We start from the raw sequence: 12,667 nt of genomic DNA on the forward strand, positions 1-12,667 counted from the left end.
CTTCCCACCGATTGAGTATAGTCAGTGAATTAGACCGAAAAAGCTTCTTATGATGAAAATATCTCCTGCTTGATGGAATGAAAGTGGCAGGCAATTTTGGGTGTACACCTATCACACATACTTACAAGTATTTGAAATGATTAGACCATTTCATTGCCTAATTCACAGTCATATCATTTGTAGTAGAGTGGCCAATCCTGGTCCATTTTTTCAATCCCAGATATCGGGATTGAAAAATGGTCAATCCCAGGATTCCCAGGATACCCGGGATTATTTTTTTTACTGTGTGTTCACCCATCACCCACGCACCACTCCGCCTCTCCCCACCCGCTCCGCCCTGCAGACATAACTCACCAACACCAAACTGCAGGGGCGGGAGGATGGGACTCTTCATTCAGACTCAGCGGTGGGTGATGGGCTGGTGACTGCAGGGGAAGGTGGCGAGTGATGGCCTGGTGGCTGCAGGGGAGCCAGGAGGAGGTGGCAGGTGATGGTCTGGTGACTGCAGGGGGAGCCAGGAAGAGGCAACAGGCGACGGGCTGGTGACTGCGCAGCGTGACCTCAGGGTCAGAGGTCACACTGCACAGGCTAGTTGGGAGCCGGGCAGCATTGAGCATCCTGAGGACGCTCAACGCTGCCCGGCATTAAATGGCCATCTGATCCCGTAATCCCCAGGTTTGGAGCTTCCAATCCCGGGATTGAATCCCAGATGATTTTTGGCCTAAATCCCGGTATCCCACTAATCCCGATCCTGGGATTGGCCACCCTAATTTGCAGTAGCCACATCAGCCTTTAGGCTCTTCGTAAGATTTGGGAGCTTTCCAAACATAATTTCATAGTATGATTTCATATCGGATATGGGCTTCAGGATGACTGCATAAACTTGTTTTGATGGTCTTGACAAAGGTCCAACAGGGACCGAAACGTTGACAGCGACAGCTCTGCAAGATATTTTTCTGCACGATGAAGCATTTGTGAGTGATAATAAAAAGCCTAAAATAAGTATTTGTGGTAAGTGCCTATACTCTTCTCTCTCTCTCTCTCTCTCTCTCTCTCTCTTTCTCTATTTATTTTCCCCTTAGTGAACATTCACTATTTAATCTAGGATGGGTTAAAATGGGAACCTAACTGCAATAGCTCCAAGATGGTTGTAATATATTTGATTTTTATCCTTTGTGAATATGGGAACATTGTATATATGCGGAATAACCACCTACCACTTTATAATTCTAGTTTCTATTGTAATAAATGTTTGATACTTCATCTTATAAGTCTAACTAATTTGTTCACACATGGAAGGTGAATACTGACTATTAATGATTGATTATTATAAGATGTTATGCCCCTTTAATAATAAGCACATGTAGTATGAATGCACTTAAAACCTTAATTATGATGGTATGCCTCTTTTATTGCAGCAAGCTCATGTATTATGAATACACTACTAATGCTGATTGATTACTGGCCAATCAGCATTGTATTTTTTGCGCTTCCTATAGTTTTAGTTTACCAAGTTATAACCACAGCGCTCCCGCTGAGCACTAGGGGGAAACATAGAGTACCGCTAAGTGCTGAGAGCGGACCACTGTTGCTTGGCCGCCGGTGGAGCGCAAAACCGGAAGTGTGTATCCACCGATTGAGCGCAAAACTGGAAGTGCGCATCCAGTGGTGGAAAGCAATACCGGAAGTGTGTGCCCACTGGTGGAACGTATACTGGAAATGCATTCCACCTCTCTTCTAAGTATACCAGCTATTGATCTGGGAAACTACATTAGAGCCCTAGAATTATTATATTTCTATTTAGCACTCAGGGTCCATTAGCTCACTGGTCACCTCCTTAAAGTTGGAGAAGAAAAAAAAAAAGCTTCCTGCTATGTAGATTACACACATGTCAATCCCATAGAGGAAATAATGTAATCTCCCTGGGGTATAAAGTTTAGCACAGGCTGAGATTGATTCATTCATTCATTCATTCATTCATTCATTCATTCATTCATTCATTCATTCATTCATTCACTGATCTTTGGGAAGGACACACCTATACTCTCTCTCAGAATTGTATGTTATAACCCTGTTCCTATTTATCTACAATTGCTTTATTATATACTCTGTCAGAATTGTAAGCTATAACCGTGTTCCCATTAATCTTCAATATTCCCATATGTTACTTTGTCTGTAACCTTTGAAAATGCTTTATTATATCTGTGATTATATCACTAATGTTTGTATCACACCACTTGCTTTATTATAGTGGATGTTGATAATGAATACCCTTGTAACTATAATGAATGCCTATGTAACTATGTATTTTAAAACCCCTGGTCTAGTAGAATGCATCTAAGAGGATTGTGATGTCACAGTAGTACTGTCTAGATCAGGTTTTTTCAACCAGTGTGCCGTGGCACACTAGTGTGCCGCGACCAGTTGCAAGGTGTGCCGCGAAGCCAGAGCAGCTTCCTGCATCTACAGAGTGAACTGTTGGCCCGGGCTCTTCTTAGAGGATTAGTCATGCTCCGGCCGTGACCTATGACTTCAAGGCCGCGGCCACCGCATTTCACCAACCAGCCAGCCCACCTGCCTGCATACATATCTTCCAGTTTTTGGCTGCATACACAGCTTTCCTTGCCCACCCACATCCACACCTGCCTGACTTCCCACTGCTCAGTATTCGCAGCACTCCACTATGAACAACCCCCACCACTGAGTGACAGGAAAGAGGATAGCTGACCGGTAGGGGCTAATATTTGTTATTTTAGTTTTCCCGTGGGGAACAATAGGATTTATGTGGGGAGAATAAGGATTTATGGGGGGAACAATGTGAATAATCCATGTGGGCGCAATGTAATTGATTTATGTGAGGAGCAATAGGATTAATGTACTGAGCAACATGATTTATGTGGGTAGCAATGTGATTGTTTTTTCTGTGTAGGCCAATGTATGTGTGGATTTTTTCTTACTGTGCGGGCTAATGTGTGGGGTTTTTTCTGTGGGGAACTGATAGTGTGCTTTGGCAATTTTAAAATATTGTTCGGTGTGCCACGAGTAAAAAAAGGTTGAAAATCATTGGTCTAGATGAATGCATTTTGATGTCACAGCGGTACTATATAGCTGAATGCATTGTGAGGTCACAGAGGTACTCTCTGGCTTCCTGCAGCTGAATACTTTGTGATGACACAGTTGTAGGTAGCCAGCAGCTGAATGAATTGTTACAGTATATCACAGAGAAACTGTCGAATTGCCTGCAGCCATACTGATTGTGAAGTCAAAGTGGTACTGACTAGCTGCCTACAGCTGAATGCATTGTGATGTCACTGTGAAACTATCTAGCTGCAAGCAGCTGACTGCATTGTGATGTCACATTCGTACTGTCTAGGTGCCTGCAGCTGAATGCAATATGATGTCACAGTGGTATTGTCTAGCAGCCTGCAACCGAAAGCATTGTTATGTAACATATGTACTGTCTAGGTGCCTGTAAGTGAAAGCATTGTGCTGTCTGGCTTCCTGTATCTGAATGTGTTTTGCAGAGATGAGCGGGTTCGGTTTCTCTGAATCCGAACCCGCCGAACTTCAGCTTTTTTTACACGGGGCCGAGCAGGCTCGGATCCTCCCGCCTTGCTCGGTTAACCCGAGCGCGCCCGAACATCATCATCCCGCTGTCGGATTCTCGCGAGGCTCGGATTCTATCGCGAGACTCGGATTCTATATAAGGAGCCGCGCGTCGCCGCCATTTTTCACACGTGCATTGAGATTGATAGGGAGAGGACGTGGCTGGCGTCCTCTCCGTTTAGAGTGACTAATAGTACTAGAGAGAGAGAGACACAAATTTTGGGGAGCATAATATAGGAGGAGTACTACTTGCTGCTGATAGTGTGACCAGTGGCAGTGACCAGTGCCACCAGTTTAATGAATCCGTTCTCTGCCTGAAAAAAAACGATACACAGTGTGACACAGTCACACATACCATATCTGTGCTCAGCCCAGTGTGCTGCATCATATACTGTATATCATTATCTGACTGCTGAGTGCTCACTGCTCACACAGCTTAATTGTGGGGGAGACTGGGGAGCAGTTATAGCAGGAGTACATATTTTAAGTACAGTGCACACTTTTGCTGCCAGAGTGCCACTGCCAGTGTGACTGACCAGTGACCACTGACCACCAGTATTGTGATTGTCTGCTGACCACCAGTATATTGTGATTGTCTGCCTGAAAAAGTTAAACACTCGTCGTGTGGTGTTTTTATAAACGCATTCTGCAGACAGTGTCCAGCAGGTCCGTCATTACATAATATATACCTGTCCGGCTGCAGTACTAGTGTGATATATATATATATATTTTAATTTTATCTCATTATCATCCAGTCTATATTAGCAGCAGACACAGTACGGTAGTCCACGGCTGTAGCTACCTCTGTGTCGGCAGTCGCTCGTCCATCCATAATTGTATACCACCTACCCGTGGTTTATTTATTTTTTCTATCTTCTTGATACTAGTAGCTTACTTTAGGAGTCTGCAGTGCTGAGTCTGACAGACAGTGTCCAGCAGGTCCGTCATTACATAATATATACCTGTCCGGTTGCAGTACTAGTGTGATATATATATATATATATTTTAATTTTATCTCATTATCATCCAGTCTATATTAGCAGCAGACACAGTACGGTAGTCCACGGCTGTAGCTACCTCTGTGTCGGCAGTCGCTCGTCCATCCATAATTGTATACCACCTACCCGTGGTTTATTTTTTTTTTCTATCTTCTTGATACTAGTAGCTTACTTTAGGAGTCTGCAGTGCTGAGTCTGACAGACAGTGTCCAGCAGGTCCGTCATTATATAATATATACCTGTCCGGCTGCAGTACTAGTGTGATATATATATATATATATATTTTAATTTTATCTCATTATCATCCAGTCTATATTAGCAGCAGACACAGTACGGTAGTCCACGGCTGTAGTTACCTCTGTGTCGGCAGTCGCTCGTCCATCCATAAGTATACTAGTATCCATCGATCTCCATTGTTTACCTGAGGTGCCTTTTAGTTGTGCCTATTAAAATATGGAGAACAAAAATGTTGAGGTTCCAAAATTAGGGAAAGATCAAGATCGACTTCCACCTCGTGCTGAAGCTGCTGCCACTAGTCATGGCCGAGACGATGAAATGCCAGCAACGTCGTCTGCCAAGGCCGATGCCCAATGTCATAGTACAGAGCATGTAAAATCCAAAACACCAAATATCAGTAAAAAAAGGACTCAAAAATCTAAAATAAAATTGTCGGAGGAGAAGCGTAAACTTGCCAATATGCCATTTACCACACGGAGTGGCAAGGAACGGCTGAGGCCCTGGCCTATGTTCATGGCTAGTGGTTCAGCTTCACATGAGGATGGGAGCACTCAGCCTCTCGCTAGAAAAATGAAAAGACTCAAGCTGGCAAAAGCACCGCAAAGAACTGTGCGTTCTTCGAAATCACAAATCCACAAGGAGAGTCCAATTGTGTCAGTTGCGATGCCTGACCTTCCCAACACTGGACGTGAAGAGCATGCGCCTTCCACCATTTGCACGCCCCCTGCAAGTGCTGGAAGGAGCACCCGCAGTCCAGTTCCTGATAGTCAGATTGAAGATGTCAGTGTTGAAGTACACCAGGATGAGGAGGATATGGGTGTTGCTGGCGCTGGGGAGGAAATTGACAAGGAGGATTCTGATGGTGAGGTGGTTTGTTTAAGTCAGGCACCCAGGGAGATACCTGTTGTCCGTGGGAGGAATATGGCCGTTGACATGCCTGGTGAAAATACCAAAAAAATCAGCTCTTCGGTGTGGAAGTATTTCAACAGAAATGCGGACAACATTTGTCAAGCCGTGTGTTGCCTTTGTCAAGCTGTAATAAGTAGGGGTAAGGACGTTAACCACCTCGGAACATTCTCCCTTATACGTCACCTGCAGCGCATTCATAATAAGTCAGTGACAAGTTCAAAAACTTTGGGCGACAGCGGAAGCAGTCCACTGACCAGTAAATCCCTTCCTCTTGTAACCAAGCTCACGCAAACCACCCCACCAACTCCCTCAGTGTCAATTTCCTCCTTCCCCAGGAATGCCAATAGTCCTGCAGGCCATGTCACTGGCAATTCTGACGAGTCCTCTCCTGCCTGGGATTCCTCCGATGCATCCTTGCGTGTAACGCCTACTGCTGCTGGTGCTGCTGTTGTTGCTGCTGGGAGTCGATGGTCATCCCAGAGGGGAAGTCGTAAGCCCACTTTTACTACTTTCACCAAGCAATTGACTGTCCAACAGTCCTTTGCGAGGAAGATGAAATATCACAGCAGTCATCCTGTTGCAAAGCGGATAACTGAGGCCTTGACAACTATGTTGGTGTTAGACGTGCGTCTGGTATCCGCCGTTAGTTCACAGGGAACTAGACAATTTCTTGAGGTAGTGTGCCCCCGTTACCAAATACCATCTAGGTTCCACTTCTCTAGGCAGGCGATACCGAGAATGTACACGGACGTCAGAAAAAGACACACCAGTGTCCTAAAAAATGCAGTTGTACCCAATGTCCACTTAACCACGGACATGTGGACAAGTGGAGCAGGGCAGGGTCAGGACTATATGACTGTGACAGCCCACTGGGTAGATGTATGGACTCCCGCCGCAAGAACAGCAGCGGCGGCACCAGTAGCAGCATCTCGCAAACGCCAACTCTTTCCTAGGCAGGCTACGCTTTGTATCACCGGTTTCCAGAATACGCACACAGCTGAAAACCTCTTACGGCAACTGAGGAAGATCATCGCGGAATGGCTTACCCCAATTGGACTCTCCTGTGGATTTGTGGCATCGGACAACGCCAGCAATATTGTGTGTGCATTAAATATGGGCAAATTCCAGCACGTCCCATGTTTTGCACATACCTTGAATTTGGTGGTGCAGAATTTTTTAAAAAACGACAGGGGCGTGCAAGAGATGCTGTCGGTGGCCAGAAGAATTGCGGGACACTTTCGGCGTACAGGCATCACGTACAGAAGACTGGAGCAACACCAAAAACACCTGAACCTGCCCTGCCATCATCTGAAGCAAGAAGTGGTAACGAGGTGGAATTCAACCCTATATATGCTTCAGAGGTTGGAGGAGCAGCAAAAGGCCATTCAAGCCTATACAATTGAGCACGATATAGGAGGTGGAATGCACCTGTCTCAAGCGCAGTGGAGAATGATTTCAACGTTGTGCAAGGTTCTGCTGCCCTTTGAACTTGCCACACGTGAAGTCAGTTCAGACACTGCCAGCCTGAGTCAGGTCATTCCCCTCATCAGGCTTTTGCAGAAGAAGCTGGAGACATTGAAGGAGGAGCTAACACGGAGCGATTCCGCTAGGCATGTGGGACTTGTGGATGGAGCCCTTAATTCGCTTAACCAGGATTCACGGGTGGTCAATCTGTTGAAATCAGATCACTACATTTTGGCCACCGTGCTCGATCCTAGATTTAAAACCTACCTTGGATCTCTCTTTCCGGCAGACACAAGTCTGCTGGGGTTCAAAGACCTGCTGGTGAGAAAATTGTCAAGTCAAGCGGAACGCGACCTGTCAACATCTCCTCCTTCACATTCTCCCGCAACTGGGGGTGCGAGGAAAAGGCTCAGAATTCCGAGCCCACCCGCTGGCGGTGATGCAGGGCAGTCTGGAGCGACTGCTGATGCTGACATCTGGTCCGGACTGAAGGACCTGACAACGATTACGGACATGTCGTCTACTGTCACTGCATATGATTCTCTCCCCATTGAAAGAATGGTGGAGGATTATATGAGTGACCGCATCCAAGTAGGCACGTCAGACAGTCCGTACTTATACTGGCAGGAAAAAGAGGCAATTTGGAGGCCCTTGCACAAACTGGCTTTATTCTACCTAAGTTGCCCTCCCACAAGTGTGTACTCCGAAAGAGTGTTTAGTGCCGCCGCTCACCTTGTCAGCAATCGGCGTACGAGGTTACTTCCAGAAAATGTGGAGAAGATGATGTTCATTAAAATGAATTATAATCAATTCCTCCGTGGAGACATTGACCAGCAGCAATTGCCTCCACAAAGTACACAGGGAGCTGAGATGGTGGATTCCAGTGGGGACGAATTGATAATCTGTGAGGAGGGGGATGTACACGGTGATATATCGGAGGATGATGATGAGGTGGACATCTTGCCTCTGTAGAGCCAGTTTGTGCAAGGAGAGATTAATTGCTTCTTTTTTGTTGGGGGTCCAAACCAACCCGTCATTTCAGTCACAGTCGTGTGGCAGACCCTGTCACTGAAATGATGGGTTGGTTAAAGTGTGCATGTCCTGTTTATACAACATAAGGGTGGGTGGGAGGGCCCAAGGACAATTCCATCTTGCACCTCTTTTTTCTTTAATATTTCTTTGCGTCATGTGCTGTTTGGGGAGTGTTTTTTGGAAGGGCCATCCTGCGTGACACTGCAGTGCCACTCCTAAATGGGCCAGGTGTTTGTGTCGGCCACTAGGGTCGCTTATCTTACTCACACAGCTACCTCATTGCGCCTCTTTTTTTCTTTGCGTCATGTGCTGTTTGGGGAGTGTTTTTTGGAAGGGCCATCCTGCGTGACACTGCAGTGCCACTCCTAGATGGGCCAGGTGTTTGTGTCGGCCACTAGGGTCGCTTAGCTTACTCACACAGCTACCTCATTGCGCCTCTTTTTTTCTTTGCGTCATGTGCTGTTTGGGGAGTGTTTTTTGGAAGGGCCATCCTGCGTGACACTGCAGTGCCACTCCTAGATGGGCCAGGTGTTTGTGTCGGCCACTAGGGTCGCTTAGCTTACTCACACAGCTACCTCATTGCGCCTCTATTTTTCTTTGCGTCATGTGCTGTTTGGGGAGTGTTTTTTGGAAGGGCCATCCTGCGTGACACTGCAGTGCCACTCCTAGATGGGCCAGGTGTTTGTGTCGGCCACTAGGGTCGCTTATCTTACTCACACAGCTACCTCATTGCGCCTCTTTTTTTCTTTGCGTCATGTGCTGTTTGGGGAGTGTTTTTTGGAAGGGCCATCCTGCGTGACACTGCAGTGCCACTCCTAGATGGGCCAGGTGTTTGTGTCGGCCACTAGGGTCGCTTAGCTTACTCACACAGCTACCTCATTGCGCCTCTTTTTTTCTTTGCGTCATGTGCTGTTTGGGGAGTGTTTTTTGGAAGGGCCATCCTGCGTGACACTGCAGTGCCACTCCTAGATGGGCCAGGTGTTTGTGTCGGCCACTAGGGTCGCTTAGCTTAGTCATCCAGCGACCTCGGTGCAAATTTTAGGACTAAAAATAATATTGTGAGGTGTGAGGTATTCAGAATAGACTGAAAATGAGTGGAAATTATGGTTTTTGAGGTTAATAATACTTTGGGATCAAAATGACCCCCAAATTCTATGATTTAAGCTGTTTTTTAGTGTTTTTTGAAAAAAACACCCGAATCCAAAACACACCCGAATCCGACAAAAAAAATTCGGTGAGGTTTTGCCAAAATGCGGTCGAACCCAAAACACGGCTGCGGAACCGAACCCAAAACCAAAACACAAAACCCGAAAAATTTCAAGTGCACATCTCTAGTGTTTTGTTGTCACAGTGGTACTAATTAGTTGACTGCAGCTGAATGTATTGTGATGTCACAGAAGTCCTGTCTAGTAGCCATCAGCTTAGAGCATTGTGATGTCACAAAGATACTGTGTAGGTGCCTAGAGCTTACTGCATTGTGATGTCCCTAGCTGCCTGCAGCTGAATGAATTGTGATGTCACAGAAGTACTATAGACGTCGCTAAATGCATTGTGATGTCACAGAGATACTGTCTAGCTGCCTGCTCGACATGCATTGTGATGTCACAGAGGTACTGTCTAGATGTCTGCTTTGTGCAAATAGACAGTATGATTGTGATGTCACAGAGGTACAGTTGAAGTCGCTAAATGCATTGTGATGTCAAAGAGGTATTGTCTAGCTGCCTTCTGCTTAATGCATTGTGATGTCACAGAAGTACATTCTAGCATCATGCAGGTAGATATTATTATTATTGTTATGTCACAGAGGTACTGATGAAGTCAGAGCCATCTTAACAGCAGTGTAGGCCCCTGGGCACAGTAATGCATTGGGGCCCCAACCCATCCTCCAGCAGTAGGGGTGGGGGTGGGTAGTGCTGTCAGTGGCAGCTTTGATGTCCCGCAGATGGTAAGGGGGGGGGGGGGTTTCTATCTTCCGCTCAGCATGTAGGACCTGGAGAAATAATTTCTGCTAACTACTCCTTTACTGCACAGATGGGGCAGGATGGAGAACACTAAACTGTAGTAGGGGGCATTGGGCTGAATGAAAGGGATCTGGTACATGACTTCCAGGGCAGTAGGGGATGTTTAATACGTAGGGGAGGGGTCGATAATGGAGTAGGATTAATATTCATAATTTTCTGGTGGGAGGGCAGCTTGCTTTCGTGCAGATATCTCCAGTTCCTGGAAATAGATTTCTTAGCTTTAATGGGATAAAAAAAACTAGAGAGCCAGAGCAATCCACCAATAAAAATATAAAACGGCATACCAGGCGTGTGGAGCTGGAGCAGGGACCAGCTGCTGGAAAGCTGATATCTCTGGTTCTGGGCATAGTAGAGACAAGCTGCCAGTGTTTTCCAAAAGGAGAGTCCCAGCTTTTAGAGTATACCCTCAGAAAAACTCTAAGTCAGACAGAACCCGAGATATCTGGCTGGGAAGAGCAATTAACAGGCTTGGATGGGGACCACTGCTTTGAAGTCGGATATCTCCGGTTCCCCAGGGCCGATTTAAAAAAATCTGGTACCCCTGAAAATATGGGACCCTCAGCTATCAGCCTAGGGCCCTTTTACTACTGGGGCCCTTGGGCAAGAGCCCATTGAGCCCATACGAAAAGACGGCCCTGGATGAAGTCACTAAATGCAATGTGATGTAAGAGTATTACTGTTGAAGTCTGCTGAATGCATTGTGACATCACATAGATACTGTCTAGCTGCCTGCACCTGAATGCACTGTGATGTAAAAGAGGTACTGTTGAGCTGCCTGCAGCCAAACTAATTGTGATGTCACAGATATACGCTCTATATGCCTGCAGGTGAATGCATTGTGATGCCACACAGGTACTTTCTAGCTGCATGCAGCTGAATGCATTGTGATTTTACATAGGCACTGTCTAAATGCCTGCAGCTGAATGCATTGTGATGTCACATAGGTACTATCTAGCTTTCTTCAGCTGAATGCATTGTGATTTCACATAGGTATTATCTATCTGAATACATTCTGATGTTACAGAGGAACTGTCTAGCTGCCTGAAGCTGAATGCATTGTGATGTCACATAGATACTGTCTGGCTTCCTGCAGCTGAATGCATTGTGATGTCACAGAAGTACTATCTAGATGCCTGCTTTGTGCACCTAGACAGTATGATTGTGGTGTCACAGAGGTACAGTTGAAGCCACTAAGGGTCATTCCGAGTTGTTCGCTCGTTGCCGATTTTCGCTATACTGCGATTAGTCGCTTACTGCGCATGCGTTTAGTTATTTTACACAAAAGTTAGGTATTTTACTCACAGCATAACGAAGCTTTTTCATCGCTGTGCTGATCGTAGTGTGATTGACAGGAAGTGGGTGTTTCTGGGCGGAAACTGGACGTTTTATGGGAGTGTGCGGAAAAACGCAGGCGTTCGAGTTGCAAAACGCAGGAGTGGCTGGAGAAATGGGGGAGTGGTTGGGCAAACGCTGGGTGTGTTTGTGACTTCAAACCAGGAACGAAAAGGACTGAGCTGGTTGCAATGGCTGAGTAAGTCTGGAGCTACTCAGAAACTGCTAGAAATTTCTATTCGCAATTCTGCTAATCTTTCATTCGCAATTCTGCTAAGCTAAGATACACTCCCAGAGGGCGGCGGCTTAGCGTGTGCAATGCTGCTAAAAGCAGCTAGCGAGCGAACAACTCGGAATCACCCCCTAAATGCATTGTGATGTCAAAGATGTATTGTCGAGCTGCCTGCAGCTGAATGCATTGTGATGTCACAGAAGTACATTCTAGCTTCATGCAGGTAGATAGTATGATTGTGATGTCACTGAGGTACTGGAGAAGTCACGCAATGCATTGTGATGTCACAGTAGTACTGGTGAAGTCTACTGAATGCATTATAATGTCGCAGAGATACTCCCTAGCTGCCTGCAGCTTAATGCATTCTGATGTCACAGAAGTATTATATAGCTGTCTGCAGATGAATAAATTGTGATGTCACATCGGTACTGTCTAGTTTCCTGCAGCCGAATGCATTGCAATGTCACAAAAGTACATTTTAGCTTCATGCAGGTAGATTGTATGATTGTGATGTCACTGAGGTACTGGTGAAGTCACTAAATGCAATGTGATGTCACAGTAGTACTAGTGAAGTCTGCTGAATGCATTGTGATGTCAAAGAGGAACTGTCGAGCTGCCTGCAGCCGAACTGATTGTGATGTCACAGATATACTCTCTAGCTGCCTGCAGCTGAATGCATTGTGATGCAACAAAGGTACTGTTGAGCTTCCTGCAGCTAGCTGCATTGTGATGTCACAGTGGAACTGTCTAGCTGCCTGTAGCTGAATGCATTGTGTTGTCACATAGTTACTGTCTACCTGCCTGCAACAGAATGCATTATGATGTCACAGAGATAT

At 46.0% G+C, this 12,667-nt stretch overlaps 1 long non-coding RNA gene across 2 annotated transcripts in view; it reads left to right on the forward strand.

Annotated features, from left to right (window-relative positions):
- The first annotated feature begins 2,014 nt into the window (after positions 1 to 2,014).
- The window catches only part of LOC135057603 (uncharacterized), a 240,579-nt gene continuing 229,926 nt past the window's right edge, over positions 2,015 to 12,667 (forward strand). For both annotated transcript variants that reach the window (XR_010244235.1, XR_010244234.1), the window contains exon 1: positions 2,015 to 2,058. This is a non-coding gene — a long non-coding RNA (uncharacterized LOC135057603). The remainder of the gene's footprint in view (positions 2,059 to 12,667) is intronic.

Source organism: Pseudophryne corroboree, chromosome 3 (genome assembly GCF_028390025.1).
Source record: "Pseudophryne corroboree isolate aPseCor3 chromosome 3, aPseCor3.hap2, whole genome shotgun sequence".
Classification (NCBI taxonomy): Eukaryota; Metazoa; Chordata; class Amphibia; order Anura; family Myobatrachidae; genus Pseudophryne; species Pseudophryne corroboree.